General features: G+C 43.4%; 1 protein-coding gene and 1 long non-coding RNA gene across 2 annotated transcripts in view; one reads left to right on the top strand and one right to left on the bottom strand.

The window, feature by feature from the left end:
- Nucleotides 1-24,492, top strand: part of LOC125314673 (TMV resistance protein N-like) — a 416,296-nt gene that overhangs the window by 21,624 nt on the left and 370,180 nt on the right. The window lies entirely within an intron of this gene.
- On the bottom strand, nucleotides 11,817-23,207 carry LOC125314532. Its single transcript, XR_007197993.1, has 3 exons — nucleotides 23,196-23,207; nucleotides 20,667-20,668; nucleotides 11,817-11,949 (listed from the first exon to the last, which is right to left on the bottom strand). It is a non-coding gene; the product is annotated as an uncharacterized LOC125314532 (long non-coding RNA).

Here is a 24,492-nt window from a genome sequence, read left to right as displayed (position 1 = left end):
AATTGAGCGTCTCATTTTGGCCGGATTCATAAGATCAGCAAGATATGTCGAATGGTTGTCGAATATTGTGCCTGTCAAGAAGAAGAATGGCAAACTCCGAGTGTGTGTTGATTTTCGCGACCTTAATGCGGCCACCCCGAAAGACGGGTACCAGATGCCCATGGCCGATATGTTGTTCGATTCGGCATCCAATAACGAAATAATGTCCCTCATGGACGGATATTCTGGGTATAACCAGATATTTATAGCAGCGGAGGATGTTCACAAGACAAGTTCGAGATGCCCCGGGGCCATTGGTACGTTCGAATGGGTCGTCATGCCTTTCGAATTGAAGAATGCCGGCGCTACGTACCAAAGGGCAATGAATTGCATTTTCCACGATATGATTGGGGAATTCATGGAGGTCTATATTGACGACGTCATCGTCAAGACAGACCAGGTAAGTCATCCGGACCACCTAGAGCAAACTTTTGAGAGAATGCGCAAATTTAAACTAAAGATGAATCCTTTGAAATGTGCTTTCGGGATAAAAGCTGGCAATTTCCTTGGTTTTTTGGTTCATCAAAGAGGTATAGAAGTAGACATGAATAAAGCCGGGGCTATTTTAGAATTGCCATCTCCTGATAATAAAAAACAGCTGCAAATGTTAATCGGGAAATTAAATTTCTTGCGGCGTTTTATAGCTAACTTGTCGGGAAAAATTGAAGTTTTCTCCCCGTTGCTCAAATTGAAGAATGAGCAAGAGTTTGTGTGGGAAGAGAAGCATCAAGTGGCTTTTGACAAGTTAAAAGAGTATCTCATTAAACCATCGGTGTTGATGCTACCAAAGCGGGACGGCCATTGAAGTTGTACTTATCGGCCGGCGATACAACGATCGGGTATGCTGGCTCAAGAAAACGACGAAGGGAAAGAGCATGCCGTGTACTACCCGAGTAGGATGCTCAACGATGCCGAGACGAGATATACGTCCATCGAAAAACTATGTTTATCACCGTACTACGCCCGTACAAAATTACGACATTATATGTTGCCGACTACGGTACATGTAATTTGTAAAACAGACGTGATTAAGTACATGTTGTCCAGGCCGATCATTAGGGGCCGGATCGCAAAATGGGCGTTTACTCTGATAGAAATTGATCTGATTTATGTGCCGCTCAAAGCAGTAAAAGGGCAGGCAATATCCGATTTCATTACCGAATACCCATTAGGCTTAAAAGTCGAGGATGATGAAAATTATCTTGGTATTGCACCTTGGATATTATATTTCGATGGATCGGTGGCATCCGGTTCAGCAGGCGCGGGAATCATGGTTATATCACCTTTTCGACAGAAAACAAAACTCATATTCAGGCTTGACTTTGAATGCTCAAATAACCAAGCCGAATATGAAGCCCCGATTGTGGGATCGAATGTTTTAATTGACATGGGGATCGGGTCAATTAAAGTGAAGGGCGATTCTCAACTGGTGATCAAACAACTAAACGGTGAGTATCAATGTTTGAATGAAAACATTATTAGACATCATCACCTGGCGAAAGAATTGTTGTCGAAGTTCGTCGAATACGAGCTAATCCATGTCAAGAGGAGTGAAAATTCAGAAGCCAATGAATTGGCTCAAATGGCATCGGGATATCGTATATCGAAGGAACTAGCGGACCACATCGTTACTCGGGTAATGATCTTACCATCGATAGATGCTCGGATAATGATGATTGAGCAATCCGAAAGCTTAGGAGAAACCAACGGCCTACAAGATTGGAGAACCCCTCCGGTAAACTACTTGAAAAACCCGGGTTACGGCAGTAAAGACTTCAAAAGAAAAGCCCTAAAATATCTGTTGATCGACACCGAGTTGTATCGAAAGACAATCGACGGATTGCTTCTCAAGTGCTTGGGGCGGGAGGAAGCGATGCTAGTCATGACGGAAGTCCATGAAGGGATTTGTGGTGCGCATCGAGCTGGATTGAAAACGAAGTGGTTGTTAAGGCGACATGGATATTTTTGGCCAACAATCACCCAAGACCGCATTGACTACGCGAAAGGGTGTCAATCATGCCAAAGGCATGGACCAATCCAGCAAGTACCTGCCGCACCGATGAACCCAATTATCAAGCCGTGGCCTTTTCGGGGTTGGGCAATGGACATAATAGGGAAAATTTATCCTCGCTCATCGAAGAAGCACGGTTTCATTTTAGTGGCCACGGATTACTTCACAAAATGGGTCGAAGCGGCGTCGTACAAAAGCGTGACACAAAAAACAGTTAGGGAGTTCATTGAAGAGCGAATTATTCATCGATTTGGGATTCCAGAAACTATCACCGCCGACCAAGGGACAGTCTTCACAGGCCAAGAGATACTGGATTTTACTAAGTCGAGGGGTATCAAGATGATTCATTCGACACCCTACTACGCTCAAGCTAATGGCCAAGCATAAGCTTCCAATAAAATAATCATCGGATTGATTAAAAAGCATTTGGAGGACAACCCAAGGGAATGGGACTCATTGTTGTCGACGGTGTTATGGGCTTATCGAACTTCCAAAAGATCAAGCACTGGAGTCACTCCTTACATGCTAACATATGGACAAGAGGCCGTGTTACCCCTGGAGATTACGGTGCAATCATTAAGAGTAAAACTCCAAGATGGTATGGCTAAAGAACAAGACGATGAAATGATGTACGCCAACATTGATGAACTGGGAGAGAACCGAGTCATAGCACTTGGAAAAATTAATGGCTCAGAAGCGAAGGGTTGCCAAGGCTTACAACAAACACGTGAAAGCTAAGCGTTTCGACGTGGGAGACTTGGTGTGGAAGACTATTTTGCCTATGAACCTCGATAGCGAGAAGTTTGGCAAGTGGTCGTCAAAATGGGAAAGACCATATTTGATAACAGATGCCTTCCCAGGGAATGCATATCGAGTCATGGAAATCGATGGAAAGGAACTACAACGTTCGATTAACGGGAAGTATTTGAAAAAATTCTATCCATCGATGTGGGAAATGCGAGGAAAGTCGGAAAACGAGGAGTAAGAAAGTTCAATTCCATTCATTCAAAAAAACCTTTTTACATTCTTCCTTTCTTTCTCTCTCTTTCCCTCTTTCTCTCTTTCGTTTTCTTTCCTTCTTCCTCTCTCTCTTTTCCTTTTGCTCGCTCACCCCAGCAGACCCTTACTGGAAGTGCTCCTTGAAACGAACCACGAAGCCCTACAACCGGCACTCTAACTTGGCGTTCTCTTCCCTCGCGCGATGATGAGCTTCACCCAACTCCTCCAGTGCCGCATCCAGCTTGTCCTTTTCGTTCTCCAGCCGCTGAAGGTGCTCCTTCCGACCCCGCAGAAGACCATTGGTAGAGTCCAACATGGCCTTCGGACCCTCCAAAGGGGCCCCAATGGAAGCCAAGGAGCGGGTCTCGCAGGCTTCAGCCGATTCATGTTCCCGCTGCTCGGATTCCTTCGGAGGATCGCGCAGATGTCGCTGGCCGGGAGTCAAACGGTCGGAAACAATGTTCCGAAGTTGGAGGACACTAGCATGAGAGGCATGGAGGGCTTCTTGGACGTTGCAGAGTTCCTTGTGCACCACCTTTCCGTTCTCAATCTCTTCAATCTTACACCAAACTTCATGCTCGGTGAGATCGTGCTGAGACATGGTCGCCAGATTCCGGCGAAACTTCTCCAGTCCATAGTCGAAGAGTGTGATGAACTCTTCGTAGTCCGACTAGAACGGGTGGTCGGAGGGAAGATTTTGGGGCGCAGAGCGGTTAAGCAGGGCGTGTAGCTTCTCAAGGGCCCGTGGTTTCACCACCAACATGGTATAGGTGTAACTCGGAAGGGAGATAATCTCCCTCAAGATAGCCGAGAACTCACGGCTGAAGTATGTAGGGGGAGATGAAGCCGTAGAAGAAGACGCACGCTCCATTAAGGCTTTGAGAAGTTTTCTCTAAGAATGAAAGGCAGAGGGGTTTGGATGAAGACGCACTCCGAGCAAGTGATCCTATTTATAGATAAAGGCCAAGGAATGGTTCGTCCCACGATGTCGAGTATCCGCCCACGACCTTCCGATGATCGAGGCGGTAAAAGTTAGTGGACGGTTATCGAGGCAATGAGGTATATCGCGATTGGTGAAGCACGTAAGTAACCATAATGACGCGAGTGGCGGGTTTCCCGCCGGCTATTAACCACGTCGAACCGTCAAGACGATTTGAATTCGGAAGGAGAATCGGAAACGACGTCTTTCATTAAATGCCGCATGGAAAAAGGATGATCTTGAGAAGATCATGTCATGATGAACTTTGGAGAATTGACACTAAGACCGGCAGTTCAATGATAGAATAAGACGATAAGGACAAGTGGCATTAATGTGGGACTAGCAACAGCGGACTACAATATGTGCCGTCCAAGACTCAAGACGAAACTATAAAGTTGCATTTCACTGTTGCAATTGGCGTCAACAATTGCCTCCTTTCGATGATTGGCCTGCATCATATCAAGGTGCAGTGATTCGCAAATTGCTTCTTGTTGTTTGATTGCCTTCAATTGTGCCGATAGTACTTGCGGGGTGGTACAACCGTCACTTTCCAGGGTATCGAGAACACTGCGTTGATAAGCCAGCTCATTCTCAGCAAGGAGAGAATCCACTTCCAACTTATCGATGATCGCTAGTTCACGTTGTCTTGCCCCGAAGGACTTTAAAGTCGAGCCAAATGTGAGGAAGAGTTCAATAATGGCAAATCCAAGGGCACGACATTGGATCGAATAGGGCAAGTGAGCCAAAAAAGTAAGGAGAGCTTTGATCTCGTCCTCAACAGATGCTTTGCTACATATATCGGCATATCCTCCTCCTAGTAAGTCGCGCAGGCGTAACCATTTGCCGCGAAGATATGGATAGTCGCAATGAAGAGTTTTCGATGGGCCTCGCGAGGCACTCGCCATGTTCATATGAACAACCCACGATTTGTTAGGTAAGTCATCCGTGCGGCCGTCAGAAGCCAATGAATCATCCGGGAAGGAAGTCAGATCAATACTTACATCAAACGAGAATACATAGAAGTACCCACTTTCATTATCAGATTGTTTATATCGACAAAGGGTTTACCTTCATCGATTGGTTGCTCAAATATAATGCTCGGTATAAGGAAAGAAGCAGGTCTTCTTAGAGGATGCAGCAAGCCCAATGAGTTTCGACAGACTTTCGAAAGAACGTCCATTGCACCGGTTGAGAACAAAGAGGAGCGATAGGAGAGCCACCACTTGTCGAAAAATGAGGTGCTACAAGGATGGTCAGAGAAGCCGACAAATACAAAGCGGCCGAGAATAGCATGTACAACTTCGATATGGCCCATCATGTCGCTTACCTCTTCCTTGCAACCAGGAAAGGGGAAATTCATGGAATACACCACCGGCATTGGAATCCCCTGAGTAAGCCCAAATTGGCGAGCACAATAATGAGGGTTATAAATCTCGAATCCTAATGAGAATTTGCCGCCACCGGACAAATTCATGGCTAAGTCACTTGGGACTAACACGCTCATCCAGAAAAGACGAGAATCGGGATCTGCGCTGGAAGAGCTATAGATATCATTATCGACAGGCAGCCTGGAAAAATCAAAACCGGTGAGAGACAACGGTTTAATAAGGAAGTCGTCGAAAGGAGTAAGGTTGTCGGGAGCACAAAGAAGGATCCGATTGAACGCCATGGGTACATCATTCCTTTTAATTTCGATGATTCGGTTGTCGAAGTGAGCGCTTGATCAAGAAACATATGAGGAAAGTACACTCGGAGCCAATGGTGCGTAATCCACAAAGGACCCGAAAAGGGGGCGGGATGTTTGTCCATCAGCAAAGATTGAGCATCCGACAATCCCCGATATAATGCGATCAGGAACATCCGGCCTAGGCCAATATCAACACCACATGCCAGTTCATAGGCCATATCAAGGAATTCCGAGGAAATTCGACATGTGGGGAGACAAAAGACATATTTGCAAAGCCAACACAGAAGAAAGGCTGTATGTTCCCCGAGAAAAATGGGTCCTGAAGGTTTAGCATGGCGATCCATGAATTCGCCATATGGCGGGTCAAAGCAGCAGGACATATCAAGGAAAAATTGGTCGTCCGGAGGTCGAGAGTCACCGTCGATAAATGGAGAAAGACCGGTCAGAAATCAAATATCAAGAAGGGTAGGGGTCACTGGACCAATAGGCAAAAAGAAACAGTTCGATGATGGTGACCAAAAGCAACACAAACTACCAACGATGCCATACTACGAGGGATCAATAGATGTACCGCAGAAGGACAACATGACATCTATCTTGGCCTGTGCCCGGATGGTAGTCGCTTCTCCTTCTAGTCGTTTGTACCGGTTGTAAACCTGATGGTCGAAGGTTGGATATGAAGAAAATCTATAATTACTCGACAACCAAGCAGAGGTACAAATGATAGACTGCTCAAAGGGTAAGACTTCTTCAGAGCAGCGGGGAAAGCAATTAATCAGCAAAGAAGGAGGTGGCAAACTTGTGAGATGCGGACCCAAAATTATGTGACCATTGTTGGGTTGGTGATCCATGAAGGATAAGGAAAGTTCCCTTTTGGCCTCATTGTGAGAGAAAGCGTCGAAGCGCGACAAGCAAGGAGCTGCGCGAGTACTCATGTGAACTCTATAGCAAAGTTCGTATGGACCGGCATTTGGGGGCAATCATTATTTATAAGGGATTCCGAAGTAACCGACTCGGGATTGTGATGGCAGTTACTCGGGCGTGGGCAATTACATGGATCATGGCGTAATGCAATACGGAAAATAAGGAGGAAAAAAGGGGAGATTTCATTAACCAATATCGGGATACAAAGCCGTCTTGATCCCCTCAAGCAACTCACAGAGTAAACGTTCAAACTTCCTATTTTTATCTATATACACATTCCTAGTATGACGTCGGTTTATTTCTGCCCGCACAACCCGAGCGCAATCAGCTCGTTTCTTCTCTTCTAAGGAAGCTGCGAACGTTTTCAGTTGATCTTCTATGGAGGATCGACGGGAAAGTATTGTCGATCGCTGACTTCGAGTCTCCTCTAGTTCTCTCTCTATCGCTAGCCTCTGTTGCTCCAGGGTAGCCTCCTTCTTATCCAAAGCAACGAGCTCGTCGACGCGAGATTGAAGGGACCGTTCTCCTTGAGTTACAAGTTGCCTCGCTTCTTGGGTCTCGGAGCTAGGAGAAAAGAGCCGATCAGGAAAATTCGATAGAGCAAGCATCTTGTGCCGACACCGTCGAAAATGCATAAAGGGAGTAGGAAAGTGCTCCAAGAATGTTTTCAGCCGGCGGATTAGAGCTTCAGGAAGTTTCGCATCGACTTCCTCTTTGACCGACCACTCCATCACAGATTAGATGTTTTGAATATTCGATGGGTTGTCGACAAAGGAGGCTACCCCCGAATGAACAAGGTCCAGGGAGCAAGATAGCATGATTCCCAGGTTGCTGAAAATCTCTGAGTCAGGCGAGCCGCTTGATTCGGGCATACTCGGGTGATCCCAAGAGCGAGAAGATCCAGCAAGATGAGTTTGAACGTCTTCGATGGGCGACGTAAGAAGAGAAGCAGCAGGAAGATCCCGGATAACATCGGCAGATGAAGGGTCTTCAAGTGTTGAGGAACCTTCAGCTATTAAAGGAACTTCGACCATCGGGGTCGGGACAATGGCAAGGATCGGCGAAGAAGGTTCCCCTTGAGGCTCAGTAGGCGAAGGAGCCGCAAGTTCAGACGAACCACCAGCAATGGTAATGTTGCTGGACCCCCCAACAGTTGGATCAAGATCCACCAAAGGATCTTCAAGACGAGCGGTTGGATACGCTTCGATTTGCTGAGGGACTATTGGAGATTCCACCGAAGATCCGCTCTTCTTCGCTACCATCTTTCGCCGTTTAAGAGAAGTGAGCGTCTCCTCATCGGCTCCATCGTCAGAATCGTTACCTAACAGCGAAAGTAAAGCAAAAATCACTCCGGGCCAGTAATATTGAGAAAATTAGGAAGAAAGAGACTCACCGAAAACAATCGTCGGACGTTTGCGACCACCAATAGAGAGAGCTTTGGTTGCACCCTTTTTCCCCGTTTTCTTCAAGGCGGGACCAAAGGGCTATATCCGACTACTTTGAAGAATGGATGAGATGGCATCTTCGAAAGGGCTTTCGAAGGCGAAGGACGTCCACCAGGTCGTAAACTCAGAAGTCACGCCGGGACTAGAACGAAGTGCTGATGGGATGTCCCCCGAAAACCGCCGATACATCATGGTTGTAATTTCGGCACAGCAGGTGAACGGTCCATCGAGCTTGATGTTATAGATCTTCTTGTCCATCGATGGGAAATCCATGAGATAAGGGATGGGCATAGGCACCGCTTGTCGAAGGCCGAATTGCCTGGCGCAGTATTGAGGAGAATATGGTTCAAAGCCAGGATAGAACCTTCCCTTAAGACATAGCTGGATTGGAAGGTCTCGAGGGAATAGGACAAAGGTCCAAAAGTCGCGGTGGTTGAACCATTTTAAGGTTCGAGAGTTGAAACAAGAGTTGAATTCTCCCGAGCGGTAAGGAAAGAAATCTATTCGATCGGCCTCATGAGACAGAAGTTGTCGAAGAAAGAACCGAAAAGGTTGAACATCACCAGGGACCTTCGAGGGTATAGCTTGGAGTAGTCGTATGCCAAGCTTCAAAGGAACCATGTTAGGGTTGAAGGAAGGGACGCTCTCAAACATGAAAGGGAAGTAGAATGCGACCCAGGCTTGGAGAATCTAGAGCGGACTCGACAAGACACCATCCTCTTCGGAATTCGACATTAGTCGAGCAGCGTAAGAAATACTCCTATACAGAGACGCCGGAACAAGAGGGCCAAGGGCAACAAGATTCCCTTTTGCTAGAAGCAAGGCAAGGTCGTAATAGTCCTTGGACACTTTGAGTGTTGGGCTAAAGAATAGACATTTCGACAGCCAAAAAAGAAGGAAAGCTGTTCATTCTTCGAAGGAAACATCCCCGGACGTTTTACTATGGGCATCGATGAACTTTCCATAAGCAAGAGAATCGTCAGAAATGGGGCAATCCTTAGTTTTTCCCAGATTCTTGACCGAGGCCCCATAGGGGGAGAGACCAGCTATGGCGAAGGTATCTAGAAGGGTTACGGACATGGGACCCCACGAGAAGAAGAAGCAATTGATAGAGGAGGACTAGAAGCTTGTAACGGACCCCAGTAGACCTTTATTCAAATCGTGGGACAACATGCTGACCTCAATTGCTGTCCCGATTTGCGCCGTTTCCCAGAGACGGACTGTTGGAATATCCTCTTGAAGCCTTTGGAACCAGGTATAAGCCCTATCATCAAATGACGGAAAACTCCTAAATCGCTGAGCCGGCATGGACCAAATGTCCTTTAGTAAAGAGGCTTGAATGGGAAGCCGCTCATCGGCCCGCATTGGGAAGCAAGACCGAAGAGATGATGGAATGTGGTGGTGATCATGGAGACTGGGCCCAAGAATGAGACCGGCGTGCTCTCGTTGAGTGTTCAACAACTTGAGGAAGCAAGTGATCGAATCGTCACTATTGATGATTCCATCGAAGCGGGCGATGAAATGGTGAGGAAGGAACTCGGGGGTTTCGGTCGCCATGAAAGCTTGGAATGCTCAGAAAAAGGGGTTTAGGGTTTAAGGAAAAACGTTGATGAAGAAAGACGACAATTGAGAGCTTTTTCAAGACCCTTAAAAGCGAGACAAAAAAGGCCAGTGCACGGTACGAAGTCGAAAAGGTTGCGTTTTGGGAAAAGAGATCAAAGGGAAAGCGTAATCATCATTTGTACAGTTGGAGATCACCAAACCGGAGGAAGATATTTTAAAAGAGGTAAATCTTCGATTTACATCTTTTAAGGGGGCATATGTTGACATTTAAAATAATCCAAGAAAGACTCATGACGAGCACATGAGGAAGCGATGATCGCTACAGGGAAGGAACACCGAAGCAAGGCACGTACCAATCAGAAAGGTGCCACGTGTCGGGGCAAACTCTGGCGCCACTTCCTTCTAGAACAAGAAAAAGCGCGCGGAGAGAGGCCACGATCTAGCAAAGCGTGGGGCCAAAGGAAGAAACCGCTCAGCGGTTACCAAAGAGCTTGCCTATAAATACCTCGCAGTAGCAAGATACACACACACACACAACAAATCCAAAACACTTGCATTTTCAAACTAGCTCTTAGCATTTAGCCTTTAGCCTAGCCTAGCTATAGTTTTTAGATCCCCGTCGTCGATTCAATTCCGGCGAGTATCATATCCAGAGTTAGGTGTCGTCGATTAGATTCCGGCGTCTACTCGTTAGGTTCAGCACCGTTGATTAAATTCCGGTGTTGCACCCTTCACCCATCTTGTTCAAGACAGTCACGATTCAATTCCGGTATTGTGTCCTACAATCCCCCGTCCAATGCTATTGATTAAGTTCCAGCATTGTGTCCTATATCATCTCCCGATCCTGTCGATTCAATTCCAGGGTCGCATCGAAGTTTGTCACATACGCTTACTATTGCGCACATTGGGCCGTCGAAGTTGTCGAAAGCCTGTTTATAACGCGCCCTTTTGTGTAAATCTACCGCATTTGACACTCTCTCGTCCAAAATTGACCCGAACTCCTTTTCGGAAAACGAACGGACTAAGTTCGATAAAAGATTCTCGCGTAAGTAACCCTCTTTGGGCCATAGTCAATTTGGGCCTAGAACCCATAACCAAGAAAGCCCCGTCGAAGGATTTCAACGCGCAACACGTATGCTATAATTAACTTAATTGCCCGAGAATAGAAAAGACATGGATATTGCCAAACCGATCTCTTGATTGAAGACACGAAGCGGAGACACACTTGACAGTAGACACAAAAATCGAATAACCAAAACTTCAGGCTAGCAGATTCTTCGAATTCGATTCTTGCTTTCGCAGATAATGAGAAATTTTGTCATAGACAAGGAAGTGTGGTTCATGGTACTAGAGTTATCATTGTCTTGAGGCGCGGGTTCTTCGTAATTTTCCTTGTACGGATCTTGGCGCAGGTTCACCCAAATGTGGCATTTCTTTTCATCTCATTATTAGCTTATCCTCTTGTAATATTTTCCTTATGACGTTAGAGGTCGAATTCCCGCCATTGCTTTGACATGCTAAAACATATTTCTCTTTCTTTTGAGTGCTTATCAGAAATGAAGCAGAGCTCATACAACGCATCGTAACGGAACTATCAATTCATCTACAGCGTGCACCCTTACATGTCGCTAAGTATCCGGTCGGAATAGATTCCCGAGTTCGGGAAGTGATATCATTGTCAGAAAAAGAGACGGGTGATGATGATGTTCGCATGGTAGGTCTATGGGGACCTGGAGGCATAGGGAAGACCACAATTGCTAAAGCCCTATATAATTATATTGAGAAAGATTTTCAGGGTACCTGTTTTTTTTTGGAGCAAGTAAGAGAAACTTCGAACAAAAGCAATGGTCTAGTTTCTTTGCACCAAACACTTCTGTCACAGATTTTTCCTCATGGAAACTTAACGGTATATAGTGTGGACGGAGGAATTCCTTTGATATGGGAAAGACTTTGTTGCAAGAAGGTTCTTCCGGTTCTTGATGATGTAGACCGGTTGGATCAACCGAGTGCGTTAGTTGGAGAAGGCCATTGGTTTGGCCAAGGAAGTAGAATTATTGTTACATCAAGAGACAAACATTTGCTGACTTCTCATGGCATAAATTGTGTTTATGAAGTTAAAACTTTATATGATGATGAAGCACAGGACCTTTTTGGTCGGTATGCCTTCAAAAATAGCAAGAAAGTTGAGATAAGAAGGGATCTCAAAGATAGAGCAGTGCATTACGCGAAAGGCCTTCCGTTAGCCCTTGAAGTGTTCGGCTCATTCTTATGTGGAAGACAGGAACCTGCATGGGAAAGTGCACTGCGCGAGTTCGCCAAAAGTCCCCACCAGGACATCAATGGAGTTCTCAAGATAAGTTTCGATGGATTGAACCACAAGACGCAGGAGATTTTCCTCGATATTGCTTGCTTCTTTAAGGGGAAAAGAATAGAATACATCAAGGAAGTCCTTGACAGCTGCGGTTTTGAATCAACTATAGGAATAGAAATTCTCATCGAGCGATCCTTGATAAAAAATGAGAATGGGTACCTGCAAATGCATGATTTAATTCAGTTGATGGGTAAGGATATTGTTATTCAGGAATGCCCCGATGATCCACGGAAGCGCAGTAGATTATGGCTTTTCGAAGATGTTTCGGACATTCTAAGAGATGAAACGGTAAATTTTACTTATGCCACTGTTTCTACAGGTCAGTTTTTTGTTTTACTCTAATTTGAACGGTTATGGAAGTTTTTTGTGACCGCTCAATTTGCTTTCTTATGGATAGGAAACAAATGAAGTAAAGGCCATAGTATTGGACTCGCCCGATCCGGAAGAGATAATTATTAGCCCTCTTGCTTTTACGAACTTGAAAAGGTTGAGAATGCTCATTTTGCTTGAAGTTCGTATCTCTTCACATGACCCTATACATCTCCCTTACGAACTAAGATGCCTTGAATGGGCCAATGCCCCGGATCTGGATTTTGGCTCTTGTCCAAAACTTGTTAGACTTGATTTGCAGAAAAGTCGTATCAAACAAGTTGGATGCAAAATTATGGTAAGCTCTTGTGATGATTGGCTTTCCCTTTTATATCTATAACTACATGCAGAACTTAATGACTACACTGGTATGTTTTTGCAGAATTCTAAAAATTTGACGTCCATAAATTTCAGTGGATGTGAGTCCCCGGCTAGTGTTCCGCACCTATCATCGGTTCCAAATCTGGAGAGCTTGAATCTTGATGGGTGCAAAAGCTTGGTGGAGGTTCACCAATCCGTCGGGTATCTTGACAAGTTAAAATTTTTGTCGCTAGTATTGTGCTCCAATCTTAGTATCTTTCCCAACAAACTCAAGACAAAATCTCTTCAAACCCTTGGTCTCGGGGGTTGCTCTAAACTTGAGAAGTTTCCCGATATTCTTGGAAAGATGGAACATCTAGAAGGACTTGATCTGCCATGGACGGCTATTAGAGAACTCCCGACATCAATTGAAAATCTTGTCTCCGTGAAGTGGATGTATCTAGGCGATTGCAAAAACCTTGCGAGGCTTCCGTCGAGTATTTATAAGTTGCACAAGCTCAAGTCTCTAAGTCTTATAGGCTGCTCGAATTTCGTCACGTTCCCAAAGAACTTGGAGGAGTCAACCGACCCCGATGGCCATTTAGGATTTCCAAATCTAGAGACGTTAGACCTCGGTGGCTGCAATCTATCAGAAGTAGACTTCCTTGAGAGCTCTTCCAGTTTTCCCAAATTGCAGTCCCTATCTCTTGCAGAAAACAAGTTTACTCATCTACCAACATCCATCAACGAATACCATGCTTTAGATGCGTTGTATGTGTCAAAATGCCAGCAACTACAAGAGATTCCTCAGCTTCCATCAACTGTGTGTTACCTAACAGCAAATGGTTGTAAATCCCTACAAAAACTCCCAGATTTGTCGAGACTCTCGCCTAACTACCTTCACGTCGAACTGTCTTCATGTGGTGAATTATTCCGCAAGGGGGTCGAGATGGCTGATGTATCATTACTCGAGGTCAGACTCTCTCTCTCTCTCTCACTCTCTCTCTCTCTCTCTCTCTCTCTCTCTCTCTCTCTCTCTCTCTCACTCTCTCTCACTAACTTTAAATGCTTGATATGATAGGGCCTCCCGAAGAAGAGTAGGGTCAACATGTTCCTAACTGGAGGAGAGATTCCAGAATGTTTTCTGCACAAGAAAGATGGGTCCATGCGTTTCCGGGTTCCCAAGGACTTGTATGACAAGTTTTTAGGACTAGCACTCTGTATTGTTCCAGGCCTGGAGGAAGGAAAAGAGGTCGAAGCTTTCTGTGACATCCAAATGTTTGTTAATGGCGAAGAGGTGATTGGGGAAACGTCTCACTCTGGGGAATCGTCTAATTATGCGAGGCTTGAATATTTCCCACGCGGTCACCTGCCAAGAATACAGGGGCTTCTGCGAGATGAATGGAGCCAATTCCAAGTTTGCGTCAGACGTCGGGGAGGAAGCGTTAAAAACTGTGGATTCCGTCTAATATTCGAGAAACAGGAGGATGATCGCAGGGTTGTGCTCCAACACCATCACCCGACCGAAACAAATTGGATTCCCGAGGAAGCGGACTCAGACGAAGGCGACTCAATAGACACCGTGGATGAATATAGCTCAAGCGAAACAGATGCAGAGGAAAGCGGATCAACTTTGACAAAGAAGAGAAGATTGTCTTAACTATGGCGAGACTATGGGATCCACTCGCACCGACCTATCATGTGTGTTGGCATGCCAAACATTCCTTTCGAATCGGTCACAACTTGCTGAGGAAGTGATTCTAGAAGAAGCGAACGTGGTGATTTCGATTTCAATGCCGTTTGCTTTTCCCCATTTTCCATCTCTACTAGAAATTTTCAAATGTCTGCACCTTCAATTGAAATTCAGAAGCACTTTCGAAAACAGGTTTCTCATCATGTTACCGACATGGTTGAGTAATTTTTCCTTCTCCTCTCCTTCCTTTTGATTTGTGATGCAGAGTGCGTTTATCCAAAATGATGTGGATTCTTGTTGAATGGCCATGGGTCTTCCAAGTTGCTCAGTGAAATTTATCAGATAGGCCTTTGTTACCGCTCTTAGTCAAATTAATGATGCCAATGCTTCCTACCCTAAAATTTTGTCCCGAAGGACTCATTCGAGGGCTTGATTTAGATGGATTAACCGTACGGTACATGGAAATAACGATTGTATTTAATGTTGCGCGAAATGGGGATCTATCCTCAAGCTCAACAACGACGCATTATATTAATATTGTCCAATATGGATCAGGTTTTTGCACATTTGCTTCAACTATGTACGTAACAAGAAAAATAAATCGAACGTTGTACGTAGTTTGGTCATAGAGACCTACGTCCACGGGGAGAGCAGAAACGAATTCCACTGCAGATCAAGCGATACTTGGAGATTACAAACCACACTCGAGTCACTCAAACACACAAGAACTTAGTCAGCTTCGACACTTGAACCTTTGATGTAATATCATGAACAAAATCCACAGAGACAACCCTCCCAAACACTCGAAGACGAGACGGCGCTTCAACATCTCTTCATACGGTTGAGTGAAACCCCAAAACTCACGTATGAGTTTATTCGGCTTAAGTACACCCCAAGTGCCATAAGTTGTGTACGGCGCTCACTTTAGTGCCAAAACTTTCAAATCGATCACTTTATTGCTAAGTTTTTGTAACTTCGATCACGTCGGTACCAACTTCTTTTAAAAACGATCACTTTAGTGCCAGAGCTAACGTGGCTTGCCGAAAATTCGACACGTGGTATTTTTTATTAATATTTGAGATGACGTGGCTCGGTGAATTTGATACTAAAGTGATCATTTTTTAAAAACATTAACACTTAAATGATCGTTTTTAAAAAAAGTTGGCACTTAAGTGATCGATTTGAAAGTTTTGGCACCGAAGTGATCGAAGTTACAAAAACTTAGCACTAAAGTGATCGATTTGAAAGTTTTGGCACTAAAGTGAGCGCCGTACATAACTTATGGCGATTAGGGTGTACTTAAGCCGAGTTTATTCTGTATATCAACTTCGCATCCGGGCAAATCAACAATCCATGATAATGTGTATATATATATACAAGTCCATGTGAAGCCCCTTTCCGAATCCAAGTGAAGATTTGATATCTTTCAGTTTCCTTTTCGATATCTCTTGGACCGACTAACAAGAATTAATTTCCTTTTATCGTTTCTGACCCAAAGTCAGACTTGAAGGAAAGATCCCAAGTTCAACATGGCATATTCAAATATGCTAGAAAATATGACTCGGATATCGATGTTGGACTTTCGTTCTTTTCTTTAATAATCCGGACATTCTTGCAATACATATCTTGAGTCGGGTTTCGTTCAAGACATATTTTAACAGTTTGCACACACTTATTCCTGGAGGTACTAATTTACGGGTGTTACTTTAATGAAATGTAACCAAGTCCATGGATCCAATGCTCCGGATAGCTGAGGTAAAGTGAGCTCTAGCGCTTACTTAGGCTCCTAACTGGCCTAGTAAAAGATTAGTGCAATTCTAGTCTCATTCAATCAAATTATAAATGAAAATTCTAAGTTGTTGTCCATAGGGAAAGAGTCCTCACGAAATGTAAGTGCCACCTCCCGAGTGCACTATTTGCACCCGCCTAACAATCCATTAGCATTCTCTAGTTTCACGTCGAGAGGGTAGCCACATGCGAAAAGAAAAAAAATGAAGTAGCATTACAACAAAGCCCCATTCCCTCCCAGTCAACATCAATCGGACACGATTGCTTTAAAAACTGTTTTAGAAGCGTCGGATCATGTCCGCGTTAATTCTCAAGTTTTAGAAACTGTTTTAAGTTGCTCCTTGCTGAGGAGTACTCCATACTTTCATGGCTTCATATCGCTTAAACGACAAATTACCAAGATTAAAATTTCTGTTCCCGATTCAAACCAGGAGGAGGAGAAGAGGTTGACCACCGGTCCAGATCCTACTGCATATCAATGGCAAAAAGGGGAGAGGGAGGGCTCTATCACCGCATTGACCTGAACCGAAAATGGGTAGGGTGTCAATGGGTGATAGTGGTGAGGGGTGTCAATGGGTAAGGTAGGGGTGTTTGTTGCCCGCATCAACATTGACCTGAACTGAAAATGAACTAAACAAAACAAACGGGTCAGGTCGGTTCGGGTCAGGTCTATTTTTTTTAAAAAAAATTTTAATGGGTTAGGTAAAAAATTTGATAAATAATAAGCGAACTTTTTTGAGAAAAGTTAGTAATTTAAAAGAACAAACTTTGGTGGCTAATTCAAATAAGAGTTAGTAATGTGAAATTAGTTGGTGACTTATTGTACATAAACAGTTGGGAATTTAGGTTAGATAATACGAGCTTGATTATACCGGATGCATCAATCACTCCCTGTTTTCAAGCACAATCAAACAGATAATGCACTTTAAATTAATACCAGACAAAGGAGACATTTGGCATCGGGGAATATATATCATAAACACTCTTAAATGAATTCAGACAAGGCTCAATTCACAATTTGCAATGACTCTCAATACAATAACTAAACGAGACAGCTCTACTTCAATCACACATGAGAATAAGGTGCTCCACAAATTCCGATTTGTCACACAATGCACATCAAGTGGATGAACGGATCCTTCTTCGGTATACATTTACGTAACGAGTTGTCAAAGGAAATGTTCTATTGTTGGGGAACAATCAATCTCCCACCGACATGGAAATTCTCATCTACGGAAATTCCAACAGCCACAATTGAATCGGCCATGCTGTTCAACTTGGACTTGCTCAATGACTCATTTACCATCAACCATCTCAAATTCAATATACCTTTTGACTTGCAATCTCTTAGTCCCAAATTCTTCATAAAGATAAACTAGCCTCAGCCATTCCCCCAGATCTTGTGCACTGTGACTTTTTTGTGGGTACTTGCAGAAGAGATCATCTGACAGAGAACTCAATATGTTGCGACCGCAAATGTATTCCGTCATTCATCCATCTCTGTTCAGCATTTTTTACACGAGCATCTTTTTTTAATAGCTTCCTCTATTGTAGGGAGACCACACCTCAAAGCTGACCACTGGTTTTTTGTTAAGCTAATTCCTAGAATGCATTAGAACAAGCATAAATATTTGCATAAACACGCTTGATGGCAAGAAAGGGAAAACTACAGATCCAGGAAAAGCATGGACAAAAAAGCTTATAAAATTCAGGAAAAAAAAAATTCTAGTGTGACAAAAGAAAAGTGAGCCATCAATGTCAGCAATAACATTTATGACTAGGCAGTAGAACAAAGAAGCAAAAACCGTTCTTGCACCTAAAGATAAGCTACAGTAATCTTCTCAGATTGTTCTCGGATGTGTCATCCTTCCATATAGGCTTGAAACAGAGGAAATGGACGTTGGAGGAGCACAGAGAGAGAGACCCATCCGTGTAACAGTGCTCTAATGCTTGCAGGATCTGCACTAATTGGAATATAAAAAGACCACACTGTCGAGCGAAGTGTGTATGGCAGCACCACATTCTTCCAGGAAGATACTAGAACAGTAAGAAAGCAATTATCGTATTCAGAGCACCCAAGAAAGACAGATCAAAACACCAGACCGCATTGCGTCAATGAATAGATAAATAAACACCAAAGACATCATGTCAGACAGCAATTTGGAGTAACACGAATTGGACTGTTAAGTACCTAAAATCACACCATAAACAAAGTCATATGGACTCAGTTTCCTTTAAAAGACAGGCACATGCAAAGCCAAGGTCAAACCATTCCCTAATTTCAGGCAGGAAGGACGAGCATCAGGACGCGAAAGCAGATAGCATCACTACTAGGCATACGATTTGGCCAGTCAGCCTGCAAAGATTCAAGGCCCATGTCAGATTCATAAGACTTTGATTGAAGCACTGCATCAGATCACAAGCTTCAACTTAAACAGCTACTAGATTATCTCAACTTCAAATTAAAGAACATGTATGGACAATTTTTTATGTGAAATTCTACTGGTCAATGCACAACTCCTTAATTGAAACCACCTTATCTTTCGGAAAAGGAGCAAAATGAGTTCATCGCGGACAGAAGAAATCGAAATTTCAAACACTTACGCCGCCCACGCGTTCACACACAAATACAGAGGAAACGGAGAGGAGAGAGATGCGAGCAGGAAAACAAGTGAATGGTCTCACGAGAAAAGAACAAACCAAAATTTTGTGAATCAGAACTGAGTTGGACAATTAACATCCCTTTTCGTCGTTTTCTCATCATAAGCCAAAAGAACGTGAACAGTAACGACATCAAATTCGCCAAGTCGCGCTTACCATATAAACCTGGCGTCGACTCCACCCCAGCGCGCAAGAACACAGCAGGCCCGAAGCCCTAGCCGCGACCTCGCCAGCCAATACCGATCCAACCCCGGAATCCGACAGAAGGACGATCAAGTCGATGATCTGGCAAGCAATCGGCTCGTCGTCGGAGGCCGAGAGTGCATGGGCGAGAGGTGAGATGAGGAGGTGGGCGTGGAAGGCGAGGAGAGATCGCAGATTAAGGCGCTAGGTTATTGAGGGACGGGCATTGATGGTGAGGCCACATCTGTGATTTAGGTGAGGAAATGCCAGTTAGCCGTGCTTAGTGGCTCCACTCTTTCTCACAATTTGATCAAAGGTAATCCATTTTCTTAGATTGGTAGGAACCCATGACATTATTTCTGATGGTCCAGTTTCATATACGATCTAAGAAATTGTAAACCCATTTAGATTGTTTCGCAACGTAGATTAATGTGTCAGCGGGTGCAACAAAATACAAAATATTAAAGATAAGATTAACTTTTATTAAATGAGTGAAATTATTTAAAAAATTCTGCAATTTAATGCAAAACTGTCATACACTCTAAATATATTATTTATACATGAGGGGTAAAAACACCACAAGTATCGTAACATTCGATGGCGCTCTCTTGAATGTCATATTTTTTTTTCAATCACTAGAGTGACATAATTTTTGTTCTACACTTACTTGAGTATCATAACTTTTTTTTTTCCGTTCAATTAAGTGTCGTATAACATTCTAATCGATCTCTTGAGTGGTATAACTTTTAAAAATTGTTCACCACAAATGCTATGCCACGTCAAATATTTGGCACTTGAGTTCTTAAAAAAAATTTGCACCTAAGTAATCGATTGAAAATTATGGCACTTAAGTAAATGTTTGCTAGAAATTATGAAACTCGTGGATGGTTGGGAAAGAACCGACGGAGGTCTAGGTAGGAATGGGCAACAAAGCAAGAGCATTAGAGGAGTTTAGCCAAGCGATTGAAGACGATCAATGCAATGAGCAGTTTTTCACAAATTATTGAAGAAGATGATGAACAGTGCAATTTTTTTTCCTTTTTTCGATTTTTTTTTCCGAGATGGTGCTCGCATCGTGCCACGTTAGAGCCACTTGTCCTCAAAAGCGCCACGTTGGATCCGCATCATCTTTTTAATGTAATGGAAGATAAATGTAACATAATGGGTATAGTTTAGAGTTTTAATGTCACAAAAAAATAAGGTTAAATGTGCCAAATTGGGCATAATTAAGGTTTTTTTATGGTTTTTCTTTTTCCTTTACTGTATCACCAATGAGTTAATGATATTTGGGAGCTATGTTCGGAGTCTTTATTTCATTTAAATGAACAAGTCAAAGTCAAGCACTGCAACGCAAATAGCACGCATTGAATCATGAAGCTCCCCTCTCTGTTCACTTACTTCCGGGGATCCACCAAATCCTTCACGCGTTTTGGGGTCGGTTCTTGATAGTGTTAATCATTGAAAAATCGAGCTCTTAAAGTATGGATGAGATCTATCGAATCGTTTACTATTTTGACATTAAAGTTTGGTGGAGTGGTATACACGTGACTGATGAACTATTTCTTATTAATAGTGAGTTATTTCTTGTAAATGAAGAATAAAAACAAAAATTAAAGAGAAAATAGAAGTGAGGTACCATCAAATGGGCGTGCACTTCTATAAAGCTATCCATGGAGCATTAAAGTACTACAATAGTACTATAATATATATCGGTTTCTTCTCTAGACATCTTTTTTGCAAGTGGGTGCATTATCAAGTAATTAAGGTCCTTAAGATTTGAGCCAGTCTGAGCTTTTTTGCGTTTTTTCTGGTCAGAGAGCCCGAGATCGTGTATGGGGCTCCTAAACTCGAAAAAAGAAAAAAGATACTAGTTGGGAGAATGTGAGCCACGTGATTCGAGAAAATCGAAGTCCAGACTGATAATATACATGAGCGCTGGAGGTCGGAACTCTGGTCAGATAGCAAACATTCTGCGGAAGCACATCAACCATCAGCTGTTGTAATGGCTGCTTCTTCGAATCTGAGAAGGTATTATCATGCGTTCATGAGTTTCAGAGGCACGGACGTGCGCAACAACTTCCTCGGCCATCTCTACACAGCTTTGGACCAGAAAGGAATACACAGTTTCCTCGATAGCGAGGAGCTCCGGAAAGGCGAGCAAATATCGCTGACCCTCATGAAAGTGATCGAAGAGTCACACGTTGCAATCATCGTTTTCTCCAAGGACTACGCTTCTTCGACGTGGTGCTTGGAAGAGCTGGCGAAGATAATGGAGTGCAAGGAGCAAAGAGACCTCAAGGTCTTTCCGGTGTTTTATAAAGTGCAACCCAGAGAAGTGAGAACACCAAGAGAAAGCTACAAAGAGCCTATGCTTAAGCACGAGTTTAAGTTCGGGAAGGATTCGGAGGAAGTGAAGAGATGGAAAAAGGCTCTCTTGGAGGCAGGTGGCTTGTCTGGGTGGGATTTCCAATAGGGGTAAGCATGTCTCATTCTGGTTTTGACAAAAGCTATGATCTCTATTTTTACTGGTCTCAATCTCATGCTTCTTTTTAATCTTGTTTTTGGGCCTCCTCTTGCTAGTTGCATGCATGAACTAGAAGGGAGATGCAATAGTTAAATTAGTTAAAAGTGTGGTTCATAGTACCCGAGTCATCACTCTCTTCAGGTGCAGGTTCTTTGTAATTTTCCTTGCCCAGATGTTGGTGCAGGTTCACCCGAATGCGTTATTTCTTTTCATCTCATCATTAGCTAATCTACTTGTGAGATTTTCCTTATGACATTAGAAGTTAAATTCCTGCCGTGGCTTTGAAATGCTAAAACATGTTTCTCATTCTTTTGAGTGCTGATCAGAGATGAGGCGCATCTCATTCAAAGCATTGTAAAGGAATTATCAATTTATCTAGAGCGGACACCCTTACATGTCGCTAAGTATCCATTCGGAATAGAATCCCGAGTTCAAGAACTGATATCATTGTCACAAAAAGAGTCAGATGATGATGATGTTCTCATGATAGGTCTATGGGGACTTGGAGGCATAGGGAAGACAACGATTGCTAAAGCTATATATAATGCTATTGAGAGACAATTCCACGGTTCCAGTTTTTTTGTTCTAATGATATCGTTGTACCTGTTACATTCCGATTATGTGTTCATCAATCACAAAAAAGATTGGTCGATCGAAATTCCCAACATACGCATTTTACACACGCTGGATTCTCACTAGCGTCTCATGAAAATGCAACGCAGTTAATTTTGTAGTTGGGGTTATGCAGTTAATGGATGTGGTAAGTCAACGAGTATTCTTAGGCAAGAAAGGGAAGGGAAGGACCAAGTCAACTCAGACAACCTCAATCCTCCAAAATTCTCATGAAAGACGGGATGCCACATGTTACATCAGGAGCAACCAATGGAGATTCTCAGCTTTCTTGAACGGCTCTCATATGTTCTATATAGTCCCAAAAATAACCGCGGCCCCTCTTTTGTGTAGCACTCAAATCTCTGACCCCAAAGATTAAGGAACGCTCATACGATGCCCCAATCTGCTGGTGGTTATGAAAGTTTTCTGTGACCACTGAATTTGCTTTCTTATGGATAGGGAACAGATGCAGTAAAGGCCATAGTATTGTACTTGCCCGAACCAGAAGAGATAACTATTAACCCTCATGCTTTTACAAACATGAAAAGGTTGAGAATGCTCGTTTTGCTTGAAGTACATATCTCTTCACAATGTCCTATACGTCTACCTAACGAGCTAAGATGGCTTCAATGGCCCAATGCCCCGGATCTAGAATTTGGCTCTGGTCCAAAGAAACTCGTTGGAATTGATGTCCAGAAAAGCCGCATCAAACAACTTGGAGGCAAATTTACGGTAAGCCCTTGTGAGGATTAGCTTTCCGTTTTATAGCTATAAGTATTTGCAGAGCTTAATGACTGCACTGGTTATGTTTTTGCAGAATTTTAGAAAGTTGAAGTTCATCAATTTTAGTAAATGTGAGTCCTTGGCTAGTGTTCCTGACCTTTCATTGGTTCCAAATCTAGAGAGCTTGAATCTTTATGGGTGCGAAAGCTTAGTGGAGGTTCACCAATCCGTTGGATATCTTGACAAGTTAAAATTTTTGTCTCTAGAATTGTGCTCCAATCTGAGTATCTTTCCCAACAAACTCAAGACAAGATCTCTTCAAACCCTTAATCTCTCTGGTTGCTCTAAACTTGAGAAGTTCCCTAATATTCTAGGAAAGATGGAACATCTAGAAAGACTTGATCTGCAAAGGACGGCTATTAGAGAACTCCCGACATCAATTGAAAATCTTGTCTCTATAAAGGTGATGAGTTTAGAATATTGCGAAAACCTCACAAGGCTTCCATCAAGCATTTATAAGTTGCACAATCTCGAGTCTCTAAATCTTCAAGGCTGTTCGAATTTCGTCATGTTTCCAAAGAACATGGAGGATTCAACCGATGATGGCCATTTAGGATTTCCAAATTTATACAATCTAGGACTTAATGGCTGCAATCTATCAGAAGTAGACTTCCTTGAGAGCTCTTCTAGTTTTCCCAAATTATCTTTCGGAAAACAAGTTTACTCATCTACCAACATCGATCAACAAATTCCGTGCTTTAGATTGGTTGGATGTGGAGAAATGCCAGCAACTACAAGAGATTCCTCTGCTTCCACCAAATATGCGCACCCTAAGAGCAAATGGTTGCAAATCCCCGAAAAAAAACCCCAGATTTGTCGAGTCTCTCCTCGGACTACCTTGAAGTCGACTTGTCTTCATGTTGTGAATTATTCCGCCACGGGGTCAAGATGGCTGATGAATCATTACTCGAGGTCAGACACTCTCTCTCTCTCTCTCTCTCTCTCTCTCTCTCTCTAACTTTGATTGCTTGATATGCCTACCCTCTTTATGACAGGGACTCCCGAAGATGAGTACTGTTGAAATTCTCCTAAATGGAGGAGAGATGCCGTAATGGTTTCTCCACCGTAAAGATGGTTGCATAACTTTCATGGTTCCCCAGGACCCGTATGACAAGTTCTTAGGACTAGCACTATGTGCCGTTCTTGGCCTGGAGGAAGGAAAAGTGGTTGATGATTCATGTGAGATCCAAATATTTGTCAATGGTGAAAGGGTGTTTTGGCGATCAACAGGCTTGCATTCATTGGAATCCGACCATGTGTGGCTTACTTATGTCCCACGCCGAATGCTGTTTGAAGTAAAGGAGCTTCTACGAAACGATTGGAGCCAATTCCAAGTATGCCTCAAACCATCGGAAGGAAACTTAAGAAAGTGTGGATTCCGTCTAATATGCAAGCAACCGGAGGACGATCTAAGGGTCGTGCTCCAACACCATCAGCCGATTGAAACAAATTGGATTCCCGAGGAAAGAGACTCAGAAGAAGACAGATCAATAGCCACCCGAGGAAGAAGACAATCCAAGTGGAACAGATGTGGAGGAAAGCTGATCAAATCTTTAACAAA

Source organism: Rhodamnia argentea, chromosome 4 (genome assembly GCF_020921035.1).
Source record: "Rhodamnia argentea isolate NSW1041297 chromosome 4, ASM2092103v1, whole genome shotgun sequence".
Lineage (NCBI taxonomy): Eukaryota > Viridiplantae > Streptophyta > Magnoliopsida > Myrtales > Myrtaceae > Rhodamnia > Rhodamnia argentea.
Note: the sequence above shows the minus strand (reverse complement) of the source record. Positions and strands in the feature narration are given on the sequence as shown.